The 12,372-nt window shown below is 33.4% G+C and overlaps 1 protein-coding gene across 16 annotated transcripts in view; it reads right to left on the bottom strand.

Annotated features, from left to right (window-relative positions):
- The window catches only part of fru (sex determination protein fruitless), an 805,497-nt gene that overhangs the window by 159,989 nt on the left and 633,136 nt on the right, over positions 1-12,372 (bottom strand). The window lies entirely within an intron of this gene.

Below are 12,372 nucleotides of genomic sequence, written 5' to 3'. Positions count from 1 at the left end.
AAACCGCATTGTGTTGTCCTATTAAGCTGAAAATTGGGGAAGATAATTATTTTAGCCATAGAAGAACGCTATTACTTTTGCTCACCAATGGGTTCTGTATATCCATTGTAATGAAATTTGGAATGTGTGACGGAATTTTGTCTTGAAGAAAATTTGTCAAATTATATTGAAATCGATTCAGACTTACATATAGGTCCCATATATGTTTTTGCTGTACCAATCACACTTTGTATGTCCAATTTTAATGAACTTTAGAATGTCTGACGGATTTCGGATTGAAACAAGTGAGCCAAGTTGAACTGAAATTTCTAGTGATCTATGGCGTCAAAGGAGTTAGTGTGTCGAGTAGGACTAAGAAGAACACCTGGTTATCATCAATGTTGTTCTTTAACTCTTTTAAAGCCTATATACAGCTATGACCAGCTTTGAACCCAGATTGCGTAGTGTGTAGAACATACTCTGTATTTTGTTTGTGCGTGAGTTTTTCGAAAATTTAACTAGATTTTGTTAAAATATTCTCGTATATTAATGCCATTGAGCTAATATGAAACTCGTGCACCCGTTGGTTGGTATGTTTGTTAGAATATGTTTGTCTAAGGAATAATTTAATGCAAAAAATTTCATTTCAATCATAACGGGGGTTTATAGTACTTCTTGGTAGTCGTACCTACTTACAAATCAACTTACTACCCCATTATTTTAACAATAACTATTTACTATGTGGCCACCAGAAGTTGAAAAATCTCCCCAGAGATAATTGATCTCCTTAGATTAAAGTATTTCATTTACAATTGTAGATATTTTAATTGAAGTATGCAAGGTCAGTCATGCCATATGTTATTGTAACTCCATACATGTATAAGATTATTACCAAGTAATAATCGAACAAATTTGACTATGGAGATAACTGTAATCCTCATGTTAAACATGTAGAGAAATAAACCAATATTCAGCCTAATTTATTTTTTGGCTTGAATCTATCGACAAACACCATAACATTTGTGTCATGACTCATGAGTAAATAGGGCTACACAAGATGTGCCAGTAAAATGTTATGGCAAGAGAAGGTCTAAAAACTGTTACCATGTTGCCCGGAAACATGGCAACATAATGTGACTTAAACGATGTGTACATTGATGCTTAACTGTGGCGTGATTGAAGGTACTCAATGTAAAACGCCACAAAAGTAACAACAACAACAACAGCGTGAAAAAGAAGAAAACAAATGATGGTAATAACGATGTTAGTGGCAACACAGGACGACTTGAATGCTTACACCGAACAAAGAGTGAAACGTATCAACAGTAAATGGGTTAAAAAAATCAGCAAAAATCCCAGCAAAAGTTCCCAAGTGTTCAATTGGTGTTGCTAGCCACTATTAAAATGTAGGGAATAAAAGCATCACAAAGGTGTCGGAAGTAGGAATTTTCGCTGCTTTAATGACCACACTTTGTTCCAAAACGAATGTCATTGTCATTGTTGGTAATGCGAAGACACACTGAACTTTAGCAACAATATCTATTTCAATAACAATTTATAAGCAGAACTTATGCGACGGTCGTCCTGTAAGTACATAAATACTTATTTATATATGTACTAGCTGACCCGGTTCGCGTTGCTGGCCCGTTGTTTGGGTTCTCCGTGTAAACTTTAGTTATCTATCCAGCATTGATACAGCCATAATTAGGCATCCCTCTAGAAACTTCATAATATAAATCAATGTTTTTTTGACATAAATTCCATGTATCCAGGTATCCCCTAAATTTAAGATATAAAATCTCTCTTTAGTATAGGTCCACGTTTTGATATAGCTCCCATAGAACGGTACGGGCTGATTTTCGCTATTTTTGACGATTTAACATCTTTATCACACCGAAATGGCTAAAATTTGGTTTTAATGTAATTTAAAGAGGAGAGCATAAATATTCGTATCGACCGAAAGAAACGCCTTTTTATTTGAGCTCGGTATGCAACAGTTATAGGTTCTCGTTTTGATATAGCTCCCATAAAGCAGTACCTCCCGATTTTCAATAGTTTGGAGATATAGTCACTTTTGGGGGTCGTAAACAGTCTTGCAGAGAATTTTCAGTATACGTCCTCGTTTTGATATAGCTCCCATAGAAGGGTGGCCTAAAAACTTCACATACAAAATTTTATAAGATTTCCCAATCGATTTTTCGGAATTGCTTTATCGTGACATCTCAAGTTATCGGGATTTTACTGTATTCCAAAATATGGCGTTGACCGCGTTATCCCACACATAGAAGCCTGATTTTCGCTATTTTTGGTGGATTTAACCTCTGGATAGTGACATCTCAAGTTATCGGGATTTTACTGTATTCCAAAATGTGGAGTTGATCGCGCTATCTAACTTATTGTTTAGTGTTCAGCGTTTATAGCATTTTTTAGGCGCGCAAAATTATGTATATTATCTGAAATAATAAATGTTTGAACATTTTGTGATGACCGCGATATTTCACTTCCGCGAAGACCATTCAGGGTCAAGACGGTAATTACAGTAGTATTGCAAACATTCTGTAAACAATACGTTCAAAAATATCATGGACTTCAGATTTTTTTTTTAAATTTTGAAGGAGAACCTCCGGTCACTACCTCCGGCCACTACCACTTGTTGAAGCTAGTGTTTATATCCTTTTTGTGTCACGCTTACTAAAATTATGTATATTAATTGAAATAATACATTTTTGAAAACTTTGTGATGACCGCGATTTCAGGTTTTATTAAAAACATTGTAGGGGAGGACCAACGGTCACTACTCTTAGTCGTATAAAAACAGCTTACGAACGTTCTAATTAATTGAAATAATACATTTTTGAAAATTTTGGGATGACCGCGATATTTCACTTCCGCGACGACCATTCAGGGTCAAGACAGTAATTACCATAGCATTGCAAACAATTTGTAAACAATATATTAAAAAGTATCTTGAATTTCGCGGTTTTCTTAAAAAATTGTGGGGAGGACCACCGGTCACTACACTTAGCGGGTTAAATAAATAGATTACGACCTATTCTCAGACCTAAAAACTTCACATACAAAATTTTATAAGATTTCCCAATCGATTTTTCGGAATTGCTTTATCGTGACATCTCAAGTTATCGGGATTTTACTGTATTCCAAAATATGGCGTTGACCGCGTTATCCCACACATAGAAGCCAGTGTTATAGCGGTTTTTTAGTCACGCTTACTAAAATTTGTTATACTATCTGAAATAGTACATTTTTGAATAATTTAGGATGACCGCGATATTTCACTTCCGCAACGACCATTTAAGAAAATATATAGCCTATTTTCACCACCGGTGTTCCCAGTACATTATCGGAAATTTTCCAAAAAATCTATTTAGCCGTTTTTGAGTCTTTTCGTTTTTGAATAATTTGGAATGACCGCGATATTTCACTTCCGCGACGACCATTCAAGAAAATATATAGCCTATTTTCACCACCGGTGTTCCCTGTACATTATCTGAAATTTTCAAGAAAATCTGTTCAGCCGTTTTTGAGACTATTCGGAACATACAAACATACAAACATAGTAACATACACACATTGTCTTTTATATATTAGATGTACATTTCTTATACTTGTAATGTAATTCTGTGTATTTGCTCTTCTTATATTCAGCAACTATAACCTTCAAAGTTCTTGCTCTAAATTGCTACTCCGCAAAAATGTCATCCAAAGCTACAAAAATGATTATTCATGTCACTATATTCATTTTCAGCAAATGTTGACCACAGACGTCAGCAGTCAGGATAAGTTAAGTTAATATTTAATTAAATCCCTTCAAGTAACACTTGCAAAAATTAGTTTCCATTTAAATTGGTTGTTTCCACTACTAAACAAATAAACAAAAACTCAGCAGAATTGAAACCTGTTGCTTCTTACAAATGCGAACAAATTATGGATATTAAATTCGGGTTTCGCTCTTTTTATTCTTCCCGTTCAGCACGTGTTTCTTGCTATGCGTTTTTGTTACATCGCTGTGTGTTCTTGCATGCTTTCTTTGACTTTATTGTGATTTTTATTTGCTGCTGAAACTGACATTGAAACATTAATAATTAAGGAGTGGCAATGGGTTGGCCAAACGGTCGTTTCTGTTTCTTCTTTTTTGCTTCTTGTGAAAAAATGAAGATGCTTCGTTGATGTTGGGGCAATGATGACGCTGTAACAACAGTGCCCTCGGTGCGCAGAGTCAGTCTCCTTTACAGATCCAACTGCTGTGGCATTCTGTTGATTAATGACTGGCAGTGAACTTGAGCTGTCATGAAGAGGGTTATTTGTCGGTCTATCTCTTGTACTTATAATGTGATATGTAAACAGTGGGTTGATTGTGTGTTAAGATAAATGTAGTATATATTACAAATATGTATGAGATAACAGTTCAACTTAATCCTTTGTTTGAGACAGTGAACATTTTCAAAAACAAAGAAAACGAATTTTTGGATAAGGGTTTTAAAATTTGTTTTCTGATTTTAATGGCGTACATAACTCTTGACATACTACGTCGCATAATGGTTTAGAAACCCCGATCGCGGATTTTTAATTTGTATACGGTGTTCAATAATAATCATACTGAAACTTAGGGAACCGAAAAATATTGTAAGATGTGGCCATGGTGTGACCTAAATACAACATTTTGGAAAATACGTAATTTCTGCATATTTCTGGAGAAAGAAATTGCTATTTCTCGGAAGCTATAACTGATATTGGGTTCATTGTTAGATTGCTTAAGGGGAAAACATTTAAGAAACATCTTAAAACATTTTATTTTTTCCAGGTATTAAATTTGAGTGAAGTTCCAACTTAAGTGGACTAGAACTATTAACGCTTAATAAAGCCCATTGTTTTTTATTAGCAGAAAGATACCCGAGTGTGCCCTCTTTTAGCCCATATATACTTTAGATCCCTTCCCGTTCAACACTTTTTAAAATGTTTTGAAATTACACCGAAAAAAATTGAGTTCCTCCTATAATTTTCCATATTAATAACCCAGCAAAATGTGAAGGAAGGGGTTACATGCGATGACGTGATTTCATGGCATCTATTGCATTGGTTCAAAGGAAGTCGTGAAAGATTCGATCTTTTCACAGCATTTGAACATATGCAAAGGAAGCATTTGAACCCACACGCAGAGAAAAAATATTTTTCGCTTTTGTTGGAACAAAAATATCTGTTTTAGTTCCAAAAATGTATTTGTTTTGTTCAAACATTGTAATCCAAATCCAAAAATACCATCTTTTGTTCCAAACATAGAAAACAAAAACAACTTTCGAATTTCCGCAATATTGTAAAAATCGTTAACAATACCGATTGTAGGAACTATCATAATCTAATTTTGTGTACAAAAAGTATTGTCAACGCAGAAAACCAGCCCAGAAATTTTTGATTTGAGTGTATATACTTCTCATACACACTTTTCACATAACTTGGATATAAATGTCGCGTATAATATTGCAATCATTGATGAACACAATACATGGTTTGCTGCATTGGCTGACAACAAAGACAAACAAAAAGCCACAAGCACCCACCATAACATAAGGAATAATTAAACGCCATAACAAACTCCGGTATAACACCAAACCTCAAATCACAATGAAGATAGAAGAATGAAACAAAACAGAAACAAATAAAAACAAGAGTCTTATTGTTGGTATACATACACACAAAAACTAAGATAAAGACATCATGTCAACAAACAAAACTCACCATAATTGTTTTTTTCAACACGGCATCGAATAGCGAGAGAGAGAAAAAATTGTCGAAGAAAAGAGAGAACTATTGTCCAGTTGACAAAAACTATTTTTGGATTTAACAAATCCCAATTGTTGGAATCACAATACTACATTTGGAATTTAACAATATCTTTACAATACATATTTTGCTCTTCGAATATTGTTGGATCAATTATATTTTTTCTCTGCGTGCATTCCATCGATCCAATAGAGATGAATTTTGGGTTTTTATTTATACACATTTTTCTAAATATATAAGATTAATTATTTACAATGGGCTTGATGATGTCGGAGACTCGAAATCACAACCAACGTTGTTAAAACTCTCGTCGTAATGATAATGTCATTGCAACGGGTTGGTGAAAATGACATGCTTTGGATCCAAAAATGAATAGCATATTTTGGGGTCCACGCTCATATAAAATTCATCGATGAAGATGCTAAAAAGATGGCATGCCAGATCACTTGCACCCATGATTGAATTGCATCTTTGCATTTAACATTTTGCTGGGAATAGTTTGTTTTATAAGGCATTTGCTTTATTTGAATCAATTTTACAACAACTGTAGTATATAATTTCACTTACTATTTTCTATTTGGCCCAATTATACAGGCCACCCACAAAAAAACAGCTGATTTCGATTTGAGCTGTCAAAATTCTTATTTGTCATTTGAATTTGCCGTAAACAATGTAATGCCAAACAAAAATAACTGCGTAAACAACTTATTCTCCGAAAATTGTATGTACACATGTATCTTTTAGGTCCTGTAATAATTGTACCATGGTTTTAGTTTAATTATTATTCTGCATTGTGACGTCATTATTTCTCCTTCTATTTTCTTATATTAATTACCTCTTCCCCATTTGTTGTTTATATTCATCCGTCTGTTTATATATGTGTATGTGTTTTTGCGAATCGATTGCCATTCCGCCCGACCATTGTAGAATATCCTGGATTGGGGATGCTAGAATAGTTTATAATATTTCCATCAAGACTAAAGCATGTGTGTATGCATGGGTGAAAAAAAAACAACAACCACATGATGATCATCGTTTGTTTATGTACACGTACACTGTACGTGAGAGAGAAGCAAATGCAAAAACAACTCAGTGTGCGACCTCACTATACAGTCTTTGCAAAGAAGTGCGTCCCTGATTTATAAATACGGGAGAGTGGGTGAGGATAAGAAAAGAGTAGCCTAAGTAAAGCTGTGTTCTTAGTAGGTTTAATCTGCGTGTTTAGTAAAGTTATGTGCGAATAGTAAAGTCAATAAAACGAGGGTTCTTTGAGATTATAATTCTGCAATGCGTAATATAAAAGAACTCTCGTTTTATCGCATAGAGAAAGTCTGTCAAAAATTCTCATTGTATTTTTCTATATAAAGGTCTCATTATCTTCTTTGATAATATCTAATGGTTTTCTAATATAAGAAGATCTCATAGTCTTCTTTTATAAGCAGACATCATGTACTTTTTCTATTAGAAGACCGCATGGTATTCTTCTATTTGAAGAACATGTTCTTCTTCTATAAGAAGGCCTACCTATAAGAAAAAAAAAGAAAAAAGGTATCAAAAATTCAAAAAAGCAGATTCGTGCAGGCTGTTGAACATAGCTTGTATATGTATTTGAAAATAACTTTTTTCTCGGCTTTTATAAAAGTTGCCGAAAATAAAACATTTTTTATATTTATTTCATAGTATACGTACTTATTTTAATTTTCGTCCAATGTATTATCATATATAATTTTCACAGCGTGAAAACGCATATCCATTGATATATATATTTTTTAAAACTGTATGGTTGACAATTTGTACTACACCAAATTATTAAATATTCCATATTATTATTATTCTTGTTATTTACGACCATTATCGAATAATTAATCCATTACCAATTAATGTATATTAAACCCTCATTATGGCTATATTTATAATTAATAAACCCCATAAATTAACTTCGAACGGCAGCGAAGAAAACAAAACAAAAACAAATTAAGACACAAAAAAGTATCAACAACAACTTAAGGCAAAAACAAACACATCATATAGCACACGACCAAAAGATATAACAACAACAACAAAAGAAACAAATCAAACATAATTATTGGCGCCTTCGATGCGCTTCGTAAGCGTAAAACACCAATGTGAAACTGCACAAGACAAAATGCAATTCGTGGCGATGCACAACAGAACCGGCGTTACTGATAACGCCTCTGGTAGAAATGATGCAGTCTTATACACACCATATGTTCGGTGGTATGTTAACCGGTTGCATCTTCTTTTGTAAACTGTTGTATTTTGAATGAAGTGGTGAATCGTTAAATATAGTACCTATTAGGGTGGATGGAATACTATGTTTGTTTGGTCGTTAAAGACATCTCATTAAAAGCATCAACGAAGAAAGGAAATCGTTTACGGGGAACTAATATACACGAACTTGAAGTTAAAATTTTACATCCCTCTAAATAAAATTATTTGTATAATAGTGCAAGTTTTAATTTGGTGAAGTGTTTTCAATACAAATTATGCATTATGCAATATCGAAATGTGAATATTAAAATAGAACTCTGGATTTTGACCTTCACTAGAACCGAATAACTCGATAATACATATGTAACTTCGCCCTTGGTTAGTATATGAAGAACCCAAAAGAAAATGTTCGCCATAGGTCAAGTTCCTGAGTTATGGCGTGATGAGTTTTTTGATTGTCTCCCCATAATGCTTACGAAAACATTTTCATATCTCTGTTTGGCGTTATAGTAGCTTCGTTTCGAGATAACATTTCTTAAGTCAAATGGAATGCCGAATTTCTTTGTAGGCCACAAGATGAGATTTTTCAACATCCAATTATTCTAAAAAGATTTTGTTGCTCAGAAAATTTTAGGTACGATTTTTATTGTTTATTAATTTCTCGTTGGAAACCGATGACTTTCTTCCAATTGTTTTGTAATTGTTTTCGATAACAATATTTTTTATGTTAAAGTGTAAAATCAATTTTAGCTTAAAAAATTACAGATTAATTTTTACTGAGAAAGTATCCAGCACACTTATTATGTCAGTGCTTAATTATTTATCCCTTCACCAAGTACATGACAAACTACAAACATATACATATCTACATACATACATGTGTTTAAATAAATGAGAATGACGCTTTTCTTTCGAATCTGACTATAGGTCTGCTCCTATTAGCCATTTGTTCATTCATTCATGCATTTCAGTATTATTGACGTATGAAACTTAGTTTTCTTTCATAGCTACGTTCATACATCTATATTAGGGTTATGACTTTTTTACAACCTCTCTGTATCATATTTTGGTGAGCTTTTGCCTATAATTAAATAAAAGCATAATTATAAGGTGATTCGATTAACAAAGCTCACGCACAAAAAGCTTTTAAAGTTGTCATATATGAGCTTTTTTGAAAAATGTTTATAGTGTGCTTAATACATATATAACTCAAAACAAGCTTTAAAGCCACACGACATAACCAAAATGACATAAGCTTTTGTTTCTCACCAATTTTATCGTCATATCGTTACATATAGGTATATCATTTTATATCATATATAACTTTATTCCATATATCATATCAATTGAAAGTTGTTTGTGTGTGACCTTTTTCAATATTTAAATGGAATAAAATTTATTTTCAATGGAATAAAAGTCATTCATTCGTGCAACAGGAAATAATTTTTTGAGAATTTTTTTTTTCAATGTGGCTTGTGCGTGACCTTTTTTAATAATTAAAATGAAAGAACGTTATTTTTTGCATTATTAGGCAAAAGTTCATTCATTCTCGCTACAGGAAATCATTTTAGAGAAAAAAGGTCAAAAAGTCATAACCCCAATCCACATATTGGGAAGAGCTGATGTTAACTACTTGTTGTTGTTTTTTTTCTTCATCGTCGACAGTTGGCTTGTTTGTTGCTAATATACAGTTAATACTGGATAATTCCGATGCACTTCAAACAGAAATAGCGTGAATCAACTTCTGCAGTGTATAAATCTGCATTACCAGAATTACCAGGTTTTTATTTTGGCTTCTTTGCTTGTATTACTTTGCAGTTTAACATATTTAACGCTGTTTATTCCAAGCATTGGAAAGCTGTAAGTCCTTTTAAGTGGCTTCGCGATGTTCTGTTCTTCAGGAGAAGTGTTAAAAGTTAAAGTATAACAGTAAGTTTTTGGACCATGGCGGTGGCCAAGGCTCACCTGTCTATTTTTGACTAGACATTTTCAGCACATGCATATTGGATAATATGCATGTCATATAAGAATTGTCTTATTCGGTGTTTACTGTAATTTGTGTAATTTTTCTTGCCATGACTATGAAAGCATTTAGTGCACAACTTAACGGGTATTTTTTTATTCTTCCGAAGTACGCAGGCAGCAGAATTCATGGCAGTTAGTCAGACAATCAGTCATTCATAATGCAAGACTGCACGTGAGTTGAAGTACCTACGTTGTTGTTGTTATTGTTGTAATTATAAAAACAGTAGTGATTGTTGTTGCTGTTCTTATTAAATAGTTAATTTACTTAATGCATTACACTTAGCTGCAGGTTAACGAAGTGTGTACACATATATGTAAGTAGGAGATTTATATCTGTGAGTCTAACAAATAACAGCATAAATCCACAATTTCAGGAAATAAAATAATGTGAAAGAAAAATTAAATTGGTGCTGGAAAAAAATCCAACAGCATAGCGATAGATTTTTTTATGCAAAAATGCCTGGAAATATAAATTTTCAAAATCGAGTTTTGCCTTACCTTCTACAACTAATATGTCAGATGAGCTGGTTAACCAATGGTAAAACGGTCGCAGCATATTGTATGGAGCTATATGGAACTTCACTATAATTTTGCTTTTCACTGCTATGGTCACATTAGCTCATCTCGAAAGGGGCGTAATCAAATATATCACAAACTTTTTTAAATAAGATTGCCTATTTGAGTAGCAATAAAATGAAAATTTTTGCTACGATATACATAGGTACAGCAACAATTATGAAAAAATACGAACATACATAACACACTTTATAATGTAATGATTAAAAAAACGTGCAACTGAACCCAATCTCATGGTAAACTTTTACGTACTTTGTAAAATATTTTTTAAAATATTTGAAATGTAAACATTTCAGTTTTCGATTTAATAATAATATTCAGAGTTGAGGGTCCCGATATATTATTTAATAGCATAAGTCGCAAGTCTGGGTTTCGAAAAACATAGGGTAGTGGGGATTGTGCAGTAAAAGTAAAGTAAAGATTGTAGTAAAACATATATATAGGGCCGGCGCAATTTGAAAACCTTAATGAGCCCTTTGCGTTTCTGATTCCCGGGATTGAACTGAGCAAAAAAGTCCACTAGACCATAGGTCTACCGCGAAAATCGAGCCTCCCGATTTTGACTTTAAGTTTTTTATCCACGTTTTTTGGACATTTTAGCATATAACGGCCAAACCATTGAGATTTTCGATCCAATACAAAGACAAAAATTGTAGCCAAGACAGTGATTAAGAACTCTCCAATACATCGCAAAAGCATTGGAAGGCTCCTTCAGGCAGTTTTGGCCTTGAGAAGGTGCAAACTTTTCGGAAAATGTCGATAAATGACACTATGCTACAAAAGTTGACCAGAAAAATATTCAAGCGTTCTGATGCAAAATTCTATTCTATCTGGGTTTCTTACATTTTCAAATTTAAACGGGCATATCTTCTTTTTTTCACAACGGATTTTTATTGATCCCTCTTCCTTTTAAAGGGGTGAATAATATCTTTCGAACAAGTTATTACTTTTTTTAATCGGTTCACAAATGGCTATGTTATAGTGGTTTCTGTCTGAAAACCCCCACAAAAAAACTATAACTGAACTCCCAAGGCCGATGTATTAGAGAGTTCTTAATCACTGTCTTGGCTACAATTTTTGTATTTGTATTAGATCGAAAATCTCATAGTTTGGCCGTTATATGCTAAAATGTCCAAAAAACGTGGATAAAAAACTTAAAGTCAAAATCGGGAGGATCGATTTTCGCTGTAGACCTATGGTCTAGTGGACTTTTTTGCTCAGTTCAATCCCAGGAATCAGAAACGCGAAGGGCCCATAAGGTTGTTTAATGTATCGTTGAAGTTTTGGTACTGAAACTGGGCCATATCGCTCCGATTTAAGGTATTTTGAAGTTTTCAACGACGTTTTCTGCCCAAATTAGATGAAATTTTACATTTTTAGTTATAAGGGTCAACAAATTCTCTGGCATAGGTAGAACGGATATAGCCCCCATATGTGACGAAATTATGTCTTAAGTTTGCCAAATTATGTATATTGAACTCGGTCCAGATGTGGATATAGCTCCTATATATTGGACAGATTTTTGCAAAAATTGGAAAATGTGACGCTATTTGGTCTAGAAAATTATATCGAAATCATGGTGGTGTAGGTTATCGCCCACCGGCTTTGATTCCTTCCTCAGTACTATAAAGTTTGTATCGATGTTTTTGGCCAAAATTGTATGTAATTTGACATTTAGAATTCCTAGTGGTCAAAAACCTTCTCCACTAATAATATTAGGGTTATGACTTTTTGACATTTTTTCTCAAAAATGATTTTCTG

This window comes from Musca autumnalis, unplaced genomic scaffold (genome assembly GCF_047663935.1).
Source record: "Musca autumnalis isolate F117 unplaced genomic scaffold, ASM4766393v1 scaffold_1, whole genome shotgun sequence".
In the NCBI taxonomy this organism is placed as follows: Eukaryota; Metazoa; Arthropoda; class Insecta; order Diptera; family Muscidae; genus Musca; species Musca autumnalis.
This window is presented reverse-complemented; position numbering and strand designations above follow the sequence as displayed.